This window comes from Elephas maximus, chromosome 7 (assembly GCF_024166365.1).
Source record: "Elephas maximus indicus isolate mEleMax1 chromosome 7, mEleMax1 primary haplotype, whole genome shotgun sequence".
Lineage (NCBI taxonomy): Eukaryota > Metazoa > Chordata > Mammalia > Proboscidea > Elephantidae > Elephas > Elephas maximus.
This window is the reverse complement of record NC_064825.1, coordinates 98,602,327-98,614,373: the sequence shown is the minus strand read 5'-3', so window position 1 is coordinate 98,614,373 and position 12,047 is coordinate 98,602,327.

Sequence of the window (12,047 nt, the reverse complement as noted above, 5' to 3'; positions counted from 1 at the left end):
ATCATGGCATCTTCTACAAAAGGCTTTGCATGCATTTTATACGCTGCAAAGTGTTTCATAAGTATAGTTCACTCTTGATCACCATGACATTTAACAGTTTGTGAATTAATATGGTAAAGGCACAGTTGAGGCGTGCGTTGGTCCCACGTTTCCAGCATGGGGAAACCCTGGTGGAGTAGTGGTTAAATGCTAACCAAAAGGTCGGCAGTTGGAATCCGCCTGGCGCTCCTTGGAAACTCTATGGGAAAGTTCTACTCTGTCGACTCAATGGCAAAGGCTTTGGTTTTTTTGGTTTCCAGCATGGAGTGATTTGCTGACCCCTTGGGGTTCAGGGGATGGGCAGGGAGGAAGAGCAGCTGAGATGATGCATCACCTGTTGCTGATACAATAATGATAATCACAAAAATGATAGCTAACATATATTGCATGTTTTCTGTATGCTGTGCACTATGCAAAGTACTTTCCATGTGTAGCGCTCTCACTCCCTCTTTACTTGTGAGGTGTAGGTTTAATTCTGTGCCACACAGAGAAGTCATGCGGTTACATAAGTTTCCCAAAGTTAGTCAGCTTGATCGGTGGCGGAGGTGGGATCTGAGCCCAGATCCACCTGACTTCAATGTTATTAGATTCTATAGCTTTACGTCTTCTCCTGCTACCCTTTTGTACTGAGGCTACCAATGGAGGCTGGTATGGAAAATTCTTTCTTCTCTTTGCTTTCCCCTCTTGGAGAATGAGCACGTCCAGTGCTCCTCCCTTCCCCCTACATTCCCCAACCATTAATCAAAAGAGAGCAAATGCCTACTCTCTGCCAAGGTATCTAGTTGGTATTGACCTAATTCCATCCGGAGAAAAAGAAAGCAAGGAAGAATGATCCCAAAATTTATTCACAAACTCAAGGAGAAAGACATGTCAAATAAAGTGTCAATGATTCCTATTGCTTTTTTTTTTTTTAAACAAATGTAATACATGTTCATTGAAGGAAATTTGAATAATAAAGAAAAGCACAAAGAAGAAAAAATCTCTGAAGATCCTACCCTCAGAGACAACGCCTGTTAAGACTTTAATCTGTATCCTTAAAAGTGTTTTTCTCCATATTTATGTATAAAAATACAAACTCTGATTTATATAAAACATTTTAGGATTTGTCACCTATTTTACACCTGAAATGAGTCAGGAACATTTTCCTATATCATTAACTATTTCTTTAAATGTGATTTTTAACATATCTTCATTTTATCCCATCATACTATAATTTGTTTAGTCATCCAACTATTATTGGAAACCCTCTGGTGTAGTGGTTGAGTACTACAGCTGCTAACCAAGAGCTCTGCAGTTTGAATCCACCAGGTGTTCCTTGGAAACTCTATGGGGTGGTTCCGCTCTGTCCTGTAGGGTTGCTATGAGTCGGAATCAACTCGACAGCAGTGGGTTTGGTTGCTCCCATCTTTTGCTGCTATGAACAATGCTTGATGAACATCTTTGTACATAGATCTTGGATTGCATCTTTTATTTCCTTATGATAGACTCCTGGAAGTAGAATTATTTAAGAGAGCAGATACGTACATTTTTCAAGGCCTTTGGTTCATGCTGCCAAATTGCTCTTTAGAAAAATGTTACCAGTTTATAGTCCTGTCTAGGTTCTTCCAGGGAGACTTTTTTTTTTTTTAATCCATAGTAAAGGATTTCTTCCTCCGTAGAGTTTTGATTGGAAACCGTGCTGGCGTAGTGGTTAAGAGTTTGGCTGCTAACCAAAGGGTCAACAGTTTGAATCCACCAGGAGCTCTTTGGAAACCCTATGGGGGAGTTCTACTCTGTCCTATAGGGTTGCTATGAGTCGGAATCGACTCAAGGGCAATGGGTTTGGTTTCGGTTTAGAGTTTTGATTTACATAATCAACAATTTGTTGGGTAGCCACTGTATGCCTACCTGTATACTGTCTTTGGAGGTGATACAGAGATGGCCACCAAAGCACTGTTGTTTCTCCCTGAGGAGCCTGCTGTGGTACTGTTAGCTGCATGCTATCGCAACACTCCTGGGTGGCAGAGCTTGTCTCTTGCTGAATATGCCAGCTTCACATTTGCCCAGGCTCTCTTGCAGCTAAGGCATGGGCATATGCTCCATCCTGGCCAATGCGATGGGAAGGGAATTCAGGGGATATTCTTAGAAAGATTTTCCTCCCTGATGAAAGGGAGATGTCTCCTTTCTCCCTATCTTTGAGTGTATGGTATGTGGGGACACAATTTTTTGAGCTGTGGAAGTCATATTGTGACCATGAGTGATAGGCTGAGAGTATCACTGAGAAACTGACTCAAAGCTGACAAACAAATTTTGGAATTTTCCACGTCAGACTTTTGTTATGTGAAAAGAAAAAAGAAATCACCCAGTTTGGAAACATTTTAATCAAGTAGTCTGTTACTTGCAGCTGAGAGCATTCTAATTTCCCTCCTAACTAATCTGCCTCTAACTGCTGTTACTTGCCTCCAGTTTAGTCTCCATATCTTGTTCCTTCATTCATGGTTGTACTAGGAACTGGGAAGGATAAAACAGTAAACAAGGCAAGCATTGCCTCTGTGGTCTCTGTGGTCATGGAGCTTACCACTGGAAGAGGGAAGAAACATATTACTTAAGTTAAAAAAATAAATAATTGCCACAGATTATAAGCACTATGGCAGAAAATGACAAGAATGAATACAATGCCCAGGGAAAGGTCTCTCTGAGAATAAAAGTTTTGTGTGAAGTCTTAAAGGATGAGAAGGAGCCAAAAAAAAAAAAAAAAAAAAACCTAAACCCATTGCCATCAAGTCGATTCTGACTCATAGTGACCCTATAGGACAGAGTAGAACTGCCCCATAGGGTTTCCAAGGAGCGCCTGGTGGATTCAAACTGCTGACATTTTAGTTAGCAGCTGAACTTTTTTTTTTCTTTAATTGTGCTTTAAATGAAAGTTTACAGATCAGGTCAGTCCCTCATACAAGAATTTACATACACCTTGCTATACACTCCTAATTGCTCTCCCTCTGATGAGATAGCACAGTACTTCCCTCCCATCTCTCTCCTCCTGTACATTTGGGTAGCAGCTGAACTCTTGACCACTATGCTAGCAGGGTTTCTGAGAAGGAGCCAGTCATGTGGAAAGTGTTTTAGAAACAGGAACTATCAGTGTGGCCAAGTTAACTTCTCAGTTCCTCAGTTTCCTCATCTGTAAAATGAGGATGACAATTGTACTTAATTTAAAGGCAGTATTTTTTTTTTATTATGAGAATAGGAGTAGGTGGGTGGTGAAAATGGCTAATACACTTGGCTGCTAACCAAAATGTTGGAGGTTCGAGTCTACCCAGAGGCACCTCTGAAGAAAGGCCTGGTGATAAACTTCCAAAAAACCAGCCATTAAAAACCCTATGGAGCACGGTTCTACTCTGACGTACACAGGGTTAACCATGAGTCAGAGTCAACCGAATGGCAACTGGTTTTTTCGTTTATTATGAGGATTAAATAAATTCGTAATAAGTATTTAGAGCATTGCCCGGTACATGGTCAATACTTTATAAGTGTTAGATTTATTGGTGTTGTGGAGGTGGTGGTTTTGGCAAATGCTATGCATTCCCAAGGGCTTGCATTTTTACTTTATGGCCCTCTGCCTTCAGCCCCTGTGTGTGGTAGCATGAACTATCTCTATTTCTCCTTGTGTTGACCTGTGTTTTGAAACTCAGCCCCTTCACTGGCCTCTACCAAAACAAATAATAATTAAAAAAAAAAGCCACAAACAAAAAAGAACAATAAATGGGAACATATTAATAAATAATAAAAAAATTCCATTCTTACTAAGCATTCATAAATGTTTAATGTCCATTTTACTGCAGACTTGAAGAGATCAAAAGGAGGGATTACATTAGCACACAGACTTCCATCATCTTGTTGGTTTCCCCTTTCCTTTCTTTGCTATATTTCCTTCTCTGGAGCAAAATAGTTTCTTTCCTCATCTCACACATAGATGTTTAGCTTATCTTTTGTTGTCTGAGCATTTTGCAAGGGGATTAGTCTTCCTGCTTAGAGAAAACTGGGGTATTTCTCCCAAACATGCTGTACTGTTATGAAGAAATCTGGTCTTGTTAGGCTAGTTTATGCTGCAACAACAAATAGCTCCTACATTTCAGGGGCTTAAAACAACAAAGGTTGTTTGTGGGTTTGAGTGACTTCTCAGGGCACTCTTCCTGCATATGATGGCTCAGTGTTACACTCTTCCTCTTTAGTTACTGCCAAAATCACAGCAGCCAGTTAAGAGTGAGGTGAAGGGTTGAGAACTAGCAATTTAATATTTCTACCCGGAAGTAGCAGGCCACTTTCCTTCATGTTTCACTGGGCAAAGCAAGTTGCGTGGTTATGCCTAACTTCAAGGGGCAGCGAAATACAAAGTCCCTTTGCTCAAAAGGAGAGGGAAACAGGATAGTGGTAAACGGTGTCAATGTCTGTTGAAACAGTAAATGGGTGAAATTGTTCACTGCAGATCAGTAAGTATGCACAAGTAAGCCTGTGTGTACCTTGCTTATTGGGTAATCTAGCCCTACTCTAGACTCTAAAAAAAAGAGTCTAGCCGGCTTATTTCCCTTATTTGTGGAATACATGGTAACACTAATGGCTCCCAATGAGTTATACCTTCTAGTATTCCTACCCTTGTATAATGACCTTCCATGTTGACATTAGACTTGCTTGTGTGACTTGCTTGACTGATGGGACATTAGTAAGCATGATGCAAGCAGAGATTTGTTATGCACTTGGGCAATGGGGACTGTTCTCTTGGAAAGCTTCCACCATCATCTGGGGGAAACCCAATCTAGCCTCCTTGATGATGAAAGACCAGAGGAAAAGAGAGGCTTAGCTATCTCAGCTGAGCCCATCATCCAGTTCACCCTCCAACTGAATGTTGCATGAGTGAGCTCAGGTGAAACCAGCAGCAGAACAGCCCAACCAAACTGTGAAATTATGAGACACAATAAACCATTGCCTTAGGTCAAGAGTCAGCAAACTTTTCTTTAAAGGGCGCCTTCGTCATCTAGTACTACCATAACAGAAATACCACAAATGGATGGCTTTAACAAAGAGAAATTTATTCTCTCACAGTCTAGCAGGCTACAAGTCTAAATTCAGGGCATCAGCTCCAGCGGAAGGCTTTCTCTGTCAGCTCTGGAGGAAGGTCCTTGTCATCAATCTTTCCCTTGACTAGAAGGTTCTCAGTGCAGAAACCCCAGGTCTAAAGGATGTGCTCTGCTCCTAGTGCTGCTTTCTTGGTGGTATAAGTTCCCCCAACTCTCTGCTCGCTTCCCTTTCCTTTTATCTGTTGTAAGATAAAAGGTGGTGTAGGCCATACCCCAGGGAAACTGCCTTTATGTTGGATCAGGGATGCGACCTTAGTAAGGGTGTTACAATCCCATCCTAATCCTCTTGAACGTAATCCAACGTTTCTTCATTAACCACAGGCAGAGATTAGGATTTACAACACATAGAAATATTACAATCACAAAATGGAGGACAACCACACAATACTGGGAATCATGGCCTAACCAAGTTGACACATATTTTTGGGGACACAATTCAATCCATGGCAAAGAGCAGATTCTGTTGCAACAACTCAACTCTGCTGTTATTGTGTGAAAGCAGCCATAAACCAGTACCAGTTGCCATCAAGTTGATTTTGACTCATGGCTACCCCATATGTGTCAGAGTAGAGCTGTGCTCCGTAGGGTTTTTCGTGACTCAATTTCAGAAGTAGATCACTCCGGCCTTCCTACCAAAGTGGTTCTGTGTGGACTTAAACTTCCAATCTTTCAGTTAGCAGCTGACGCATTAATCGTTGCACCACTCAGGGACTCAAAAGCAGCCATAGGCAATACATAAACAAATGGGTGTTTGGCCTTCTTCCAAGAAAATTTTATTTTCAAAAATAGGTAACAAGCCAAATTTGACCCAAGGACTATAGTTTGCTGATCTTTATTTTAGGTTGCTACATTTTGGGTCAGTTTGTTTTGTTGAAATAGATAACTGATATACCTGGTCATATTCTCATTATTCCAGGAGTCTTCATTCCCAAGAACATTCCACTGGTAGGACTTCACTCCTGATGTCTCCCTGGTGTGGAATGCCCTCATTTCTCAGGCCTGAACCCAGAAAAATTAGAAAGTCAGCAGCAAGTGTTTTTAGCTTCTCTGTCAAGAGGCTCTAAGAGGGCTAAGCAGAAATGGTTGTTGAAGTGTTTCTTCCATTGGCTGTGGAAGATGCCAGCTCCTAGTTCCACAGAGTCTCTCCTCCTGCCCCAGGACCCCAAGGCTCCATGAAGTCTGACCAGGATGACTTAACGCTGTGTAAGAGGCAGTTGAAGGTAGAGTAATGGAAATCTCTCAGCCTGATAGTCTCCTTATATCATTAGAAGGGCTCAGCTGTCCCCATAAAAGGGTGGCTTCTGACCCATCAATTCACATATTGCCCAGAAGTCTCAGATTTCCTGGAATTTCTACTAGGACTCCTACAAGTCTCAGTAATAGTCTTTAAAAATCAGAATTATTGCATAATGAAGGGTTAATCATCCAGGAAATTGAGAGCCCCACCCATTGCTATTTCAGTTCTAACTGGCAATATACTTGATGGATAAGAGTGCTGATTCCGGAGTCAGATGCCTGGAAACAAATCCTGGCTCCAGTTTACTTAATAACTACATGACCTTGGGAAAATCATTTATTACTATAAGCCCAAGTATCCTCAGCTGTAAAAATGGCGATAACAATAGTATTTACCTTTACAATTTTTTGTGAATTTTGGATGACATAATCCATGGAAAGTATTTAGCACAGTACCTGGCACATTCTAAATATTCAATAAATTGGGGATAGTATAGTTGTTAACTCACTGTCAGTCAATTCAATAATTAAACATTAGAAAAACCAAATTCATTGCCATCCAGCCAATTCCGACTCACAGCGACCCTACAGGACAGAGTAGAACTGCCCCATAGGGTTTCTAAGGCTGTAAATCTTTACAGAAGCAGGCTGTCACATCTTTTTCTCGTGGAGCAGCTGGTGGGTTCAAACTGGCGGGCAGCCGAGGGCTTTAACCACTGTGCCATCAGGGCTCTTAAGTAAACATTAGAGTTTCCTAATTCTTTAAATTAAGGATCTGGGTGGCGTCAGGCAGTGTCTACAACCTAGCAGTCTACTGTGTATCAGGCATTGTGCTAAAAACTTTGACATATATCATTTCATTTATACCTTAAAACAAACCTGCATCATGGCTAACAAAGAGAGTTTTGGTATTTTTAGTGTCTTCTGTAAGTCTGGTGGGGCCCTGGTTGTGCAGTGGATAGGAGTTCGGCTGCTAACCAAAAAGGTTGGCTGCTTGAGTCCACCAGCCGCTCCTTGGAGAGCCTAAGGTTCTATAGGTTCCCTACGAGTCGGAATTGACTCAATGGCAACAGGTTTTTTTCTTTCCTATAAGTTTAGTAGTTTATAAACTTTCATTTATAAAATTTTCTTTATAACTTGTCAAGGTCAGAATTACTTGTCGAATTTTATAGAAGAGAAATCTGAAGTTTGGAAGAAGCCAAGTGGCTCTCAGGACCTGACCTCATGTATGTCTGACATCAGAGCCCCTATCCCAGCCACTGGGCAACGCGGACCTCTTTTATGGATGAGGAACTTGAGGTGTAGAGAGGTTAAATGACTTTCCCGAAGGTCAGAGGTAGTAGATGGCAGATCTGGGGCTTGAACCCAGGGCTGTGGGACCCTGTTTCCCAGGTTCCCCGCAGCTCTGCAGGAATGAAATTGGTATAGGCAATCTCCCAGGTTACAAATTTACAGACAATTTGTGCTTAAGAACAGACTGCCATAAAGCCCATTAAAGTAAAAATTGGAGTTAAATACATACAATGGGAATATAAAACCTGAAGTCTGGTTCCTTCCGCAGTGCTGTTTGCTGTGCTTGCTTTCAGTATGGAAACCACTAGATGGCGCTCGCCTTCCATTCCTGAGGCTCCTGTTTGCCAGTGGGGGGCTTGGTTACCTCCTTCCCACACTCTACCTGTAATAACAGTATTAATATTTATTAAGGAGTTAATATGTGCCAGGTACTAGGCTAAGTGCTTTACATAAATTACCTCATTTAATTCTTACAACAACCCTTTGAAGTAGGTATTGCTATTCTTCATTTACAAACAAGGATAAGTAATTTCCCTGAGGTAACCAAGCTAGTTGTGGCTGAGGCCAGCCAGGACTTAGACCAAGTCCTCTGATGGAAACTCTGGTGGTGTAGTGGTTAAGTGCTCCGGCTGCTAACCAAAAGCTTGGCAATTTGAATCCACCAGGCACTCCATGGAAAGTGTCATATCGGGTCACTGTGAGTCAAACTTGACGGCAATTTGGGTTTGGTTTTGGTTTTTGGTTGTTAGTTGCTGTCGAGTCGTAGCCAGGCCTGTCTTTCAAGGTGCCTTTGAGTGGGTTCTAACCACCAACCTCGTGGCTAGTAGTCTGATGCTTAAGCATTTGTCCCACCCAGGGGTACTGTCTTCACGTTCATTACACAACGACGACAACTGAGTGCTTACTATGTGCCAGGCATTGGGCTAAGAAGTTTGTAATGTTTGCTTCAATTAAACCTCATAAGACCTTATGAGTTAAGTATTATTATTCTCCCTATTTTAAAAGTGAGAAGATTGAGGGACAAAAAGCCTAAATAATTGCCAAGTTACAACTAATATGTGGTGGGACCCAGACTTAAGAATCCAGATTTCTTAGGATGAGAATCCCAATGTACATCCTTCCTATCCACCTACCTACCTACCTATCTATCTGTCTGTCTATCTATCACCTATCTACCTACCTATTAACGATAGGGCTTACCTTCTGAGAGATGACAAAAAATGAGAATATTGGACCACTCAGATTTGGTGGGATCCTGGGATATGGAAGTCACCCAAAGGCTTGATCTGTAAGCATCTTCTGCCTCACAGAAGAGAGCTCCTCTTAGCCAGCTTCCTCTGCTGGGAGGCAGAGCAGGCTTTGAGACAGATCCAGGCTCAAACGCCGGCTCCACTGTTAACTGGCTCTGTGTGACTTCAGCCAAATTTCCCCCCGGTGTAACTTCTCTCAGCTTCTGTTTCCTCAGCTGTAAAAATACAGATAATCACTTTCCCAATCCTGTAGTGTTGCACTGTGAGTCTAGGCAGGGAGGGGGCACTTGAGAAATGGTGGTCCCCAGGTATAAGGGAGACCCAACACCAGAAGGAGCTTTAGGCAAGACTTCTTCTAAGTATGTCAGAGGGTTTTAAGGCTGATGCTAACTTTTCTGGAAGTGCTGAGACAAGAAATTATTTAATCATTTTATTTGTGAGCTTGTTCAGGGCCTTTCTCCTTCTGTAGGCCAGCACCCTCTGATAGAACTTTCTTGCAATGATGAAAATGTTCTATATCTGCACTGTCTAATACGGTACCTGTCTTGGTCATCTAGTGCTGCTATAACAGAAATACCACAAGTGGGTGGCTTTAACGATGAGAAATTTATTCTCTCACAGTCTAGTGGGCTATAAGCCCAAATTCATGCCATTAGCTCCAGGGGAAGGCTTTCTCTGTCTGCTCTGGAGGAAGGCCTGTGTCATCAATCTTCTCTTGGTCTAGGAGCTTCTCTACACAGTAACCTCAGGTCCAAAGGACAAACTCTGCTCCCAGTACTGCTTTCTTGGTGGTACAAGGTCCCCCATGTCTCTCTGCTTGCTTCTCTCTTTTATATCTCAAAAGAGATTGGCTTAAGACACTATCTAATCTTGTAGATCTCATCAATATAACTGCTGCTAATCCATCTTATTACATCATAGTGATAGGATTTACAACACATAGGGAAATCACATCAGATGATAAAATGGTAGACAATCAATCATACAATACTGGGAATCATGACCTAGCCAAGTTGACAGGTATTTTTGGGCGACAAAACTCAATCCATGACAGTAGCCAAGAGTCACATGCAGCTTTTGAGTACTTAAAATGTGGGTTGTAAAACTGAGGAGCTGAATTTTATTTAGTTTTAATTACTTTAAGTTTAAATAGCCACATGTAGCTAGTGGCTACTGTTATTAGATAGCAAAGTTCTAGATAGTTTGGTGTTCACTGTTGTATTCCCAGAGCTTGGCACAGAGTCTGTCCTTTAAGGTACTCAATAAGTACATCTTGAGTGAATAAGCGGGAATTATTTACTTGAATCTTCCTAAACCACACCATTTGGCCTTAACATGGACGAAGGCTTGCCAGAAGTTTAGTGAGCACCATCTTCAGGAAAGAAAGAGAAGGGGAGGAGACCATCAAAGCTTGTAGCTTCACCTAAGAGTTTGAAACAACAGACTATGAACTATGCCTGGGAAACTTAATAAGTTAGCAAGAACATGTACAAGTGATGGAAGGACCTCAAAGAAGGGGGGAGCTGGAGAGACACTGCGCAGTAGACCTGAGGGAGAGAGGCCTTAGGGGATAGAGAGGGAGGAAGGGACATGGAAGGGTACGTGGGGATTGTGTGGGATGGAAGAGAATGGCAATGTTGCCCTGAGAGTTCAACAGTCTGGAGGCTCAATGGGGCCACTGGGTGCAGTGACGTCACTAGGGCAGTGCGGAGGGGAGGGGTGCAGACTGCACTGGGTGACATTGTCAGAGGGGGTGATACCAAAATGACTGTCTATAAAATTTTCATGCAGTGTTTCAGCAGAAATTTATTATTTGTTAGAAAAATATCCCTGTGCTTAGTTATAACAACAATAAAATTTTCATAAGCTAAGCTTTCATGTATCAGTATACCTTCAAGGCTAAAACTTTGTGCTGATTTACTTTTTTGAACTTTCTAATGGAGCTCTGGTGGCGCAGTGATTAAGAGCTCGGCTGCTAACCAAAGGTCGGCAGTTCAAACCCACCAGCTGTTCCTTGGAAACCCTATGGAGCAGTTCTACTGTCATATAGGGTTGCTATAAGTTGGAATCGACTCAACAGCAACAGGTGTTTTTGGTTTAAGGAGCTTCAGTTACAGCTGTCATTATAACCCAATTGCAATGACACTTCAAGTCGTGGTTTCATCTACATGCGCTACAAGCACACACTGTTGTTTCCTTTGCTGTTGTGTTTTTATAGAAGCCGATTTTGTCAAATTTTCTGGTGTTTTAGCTGTAATATTGTGGTAATTAGCATGAGGGATAACACCATGAGTTACCACATGGGTGACACCAACCCTAGTGATGCCACTGACCATGTGTCAATTCAGTTACCTTTATAATCCCTACTTTGAAGTTAAACTCAGAGAACTGGGACTATTGGCTCTATTTTCCTCTGGCCTAAGGCTCCAAGTGTTCTCCTTTCCTGTCTTCCTTCTTCCCTCTCTCTTTCTCTTCCTCTCATTCCTATGAGCCTAGTATGAATAAAGGAGAGTAATAATTATCAGCATTTATGGAGCACATACTGAGACACAGGGTTTAAATGAATTACATCATTTAATCTTCTGACAGTACTCTGAGATAAGAGACCTCAGGTAACATTTGCTGAGCGGTTATCATGTGCCAAATGCTGTGCTGACTCTTTAACTGCTCACAACCAGCCCACTCCCCTTGGTAGATGAGACATCATCATCATCATCCCCCAATTTATAAATAAGACACGTTGATGTAGAGAGCCAGAGGAACTCGCCAAAGACTATACAACTAATAAGTAGCAAAGCCAAGATTTGAACCTGGGGCAACCCAGTTCTGGCGATTGCCCACTTAACCACTGTACCACACTGTTAGGCTCTGCAGGTTACTTTATATGTACTAACTTCTAATTTTCACAGTAACTCCATGAGATGGAGATAATTACTATAATCCCCATTTTATAGGTAAGGAAACTGAGCTTTAACAAGGTTAGGTAACTTGTCCCAAATCTTAAAACGGGTTAGGGCTGGGACCAGGATTTGAACCAAGGCAGTTGAACTTTAGAGGCAGTTCTGTCAACCACTATGGTGGAATGCACACTGTAGGATGGAGAAAGAACTGAAAG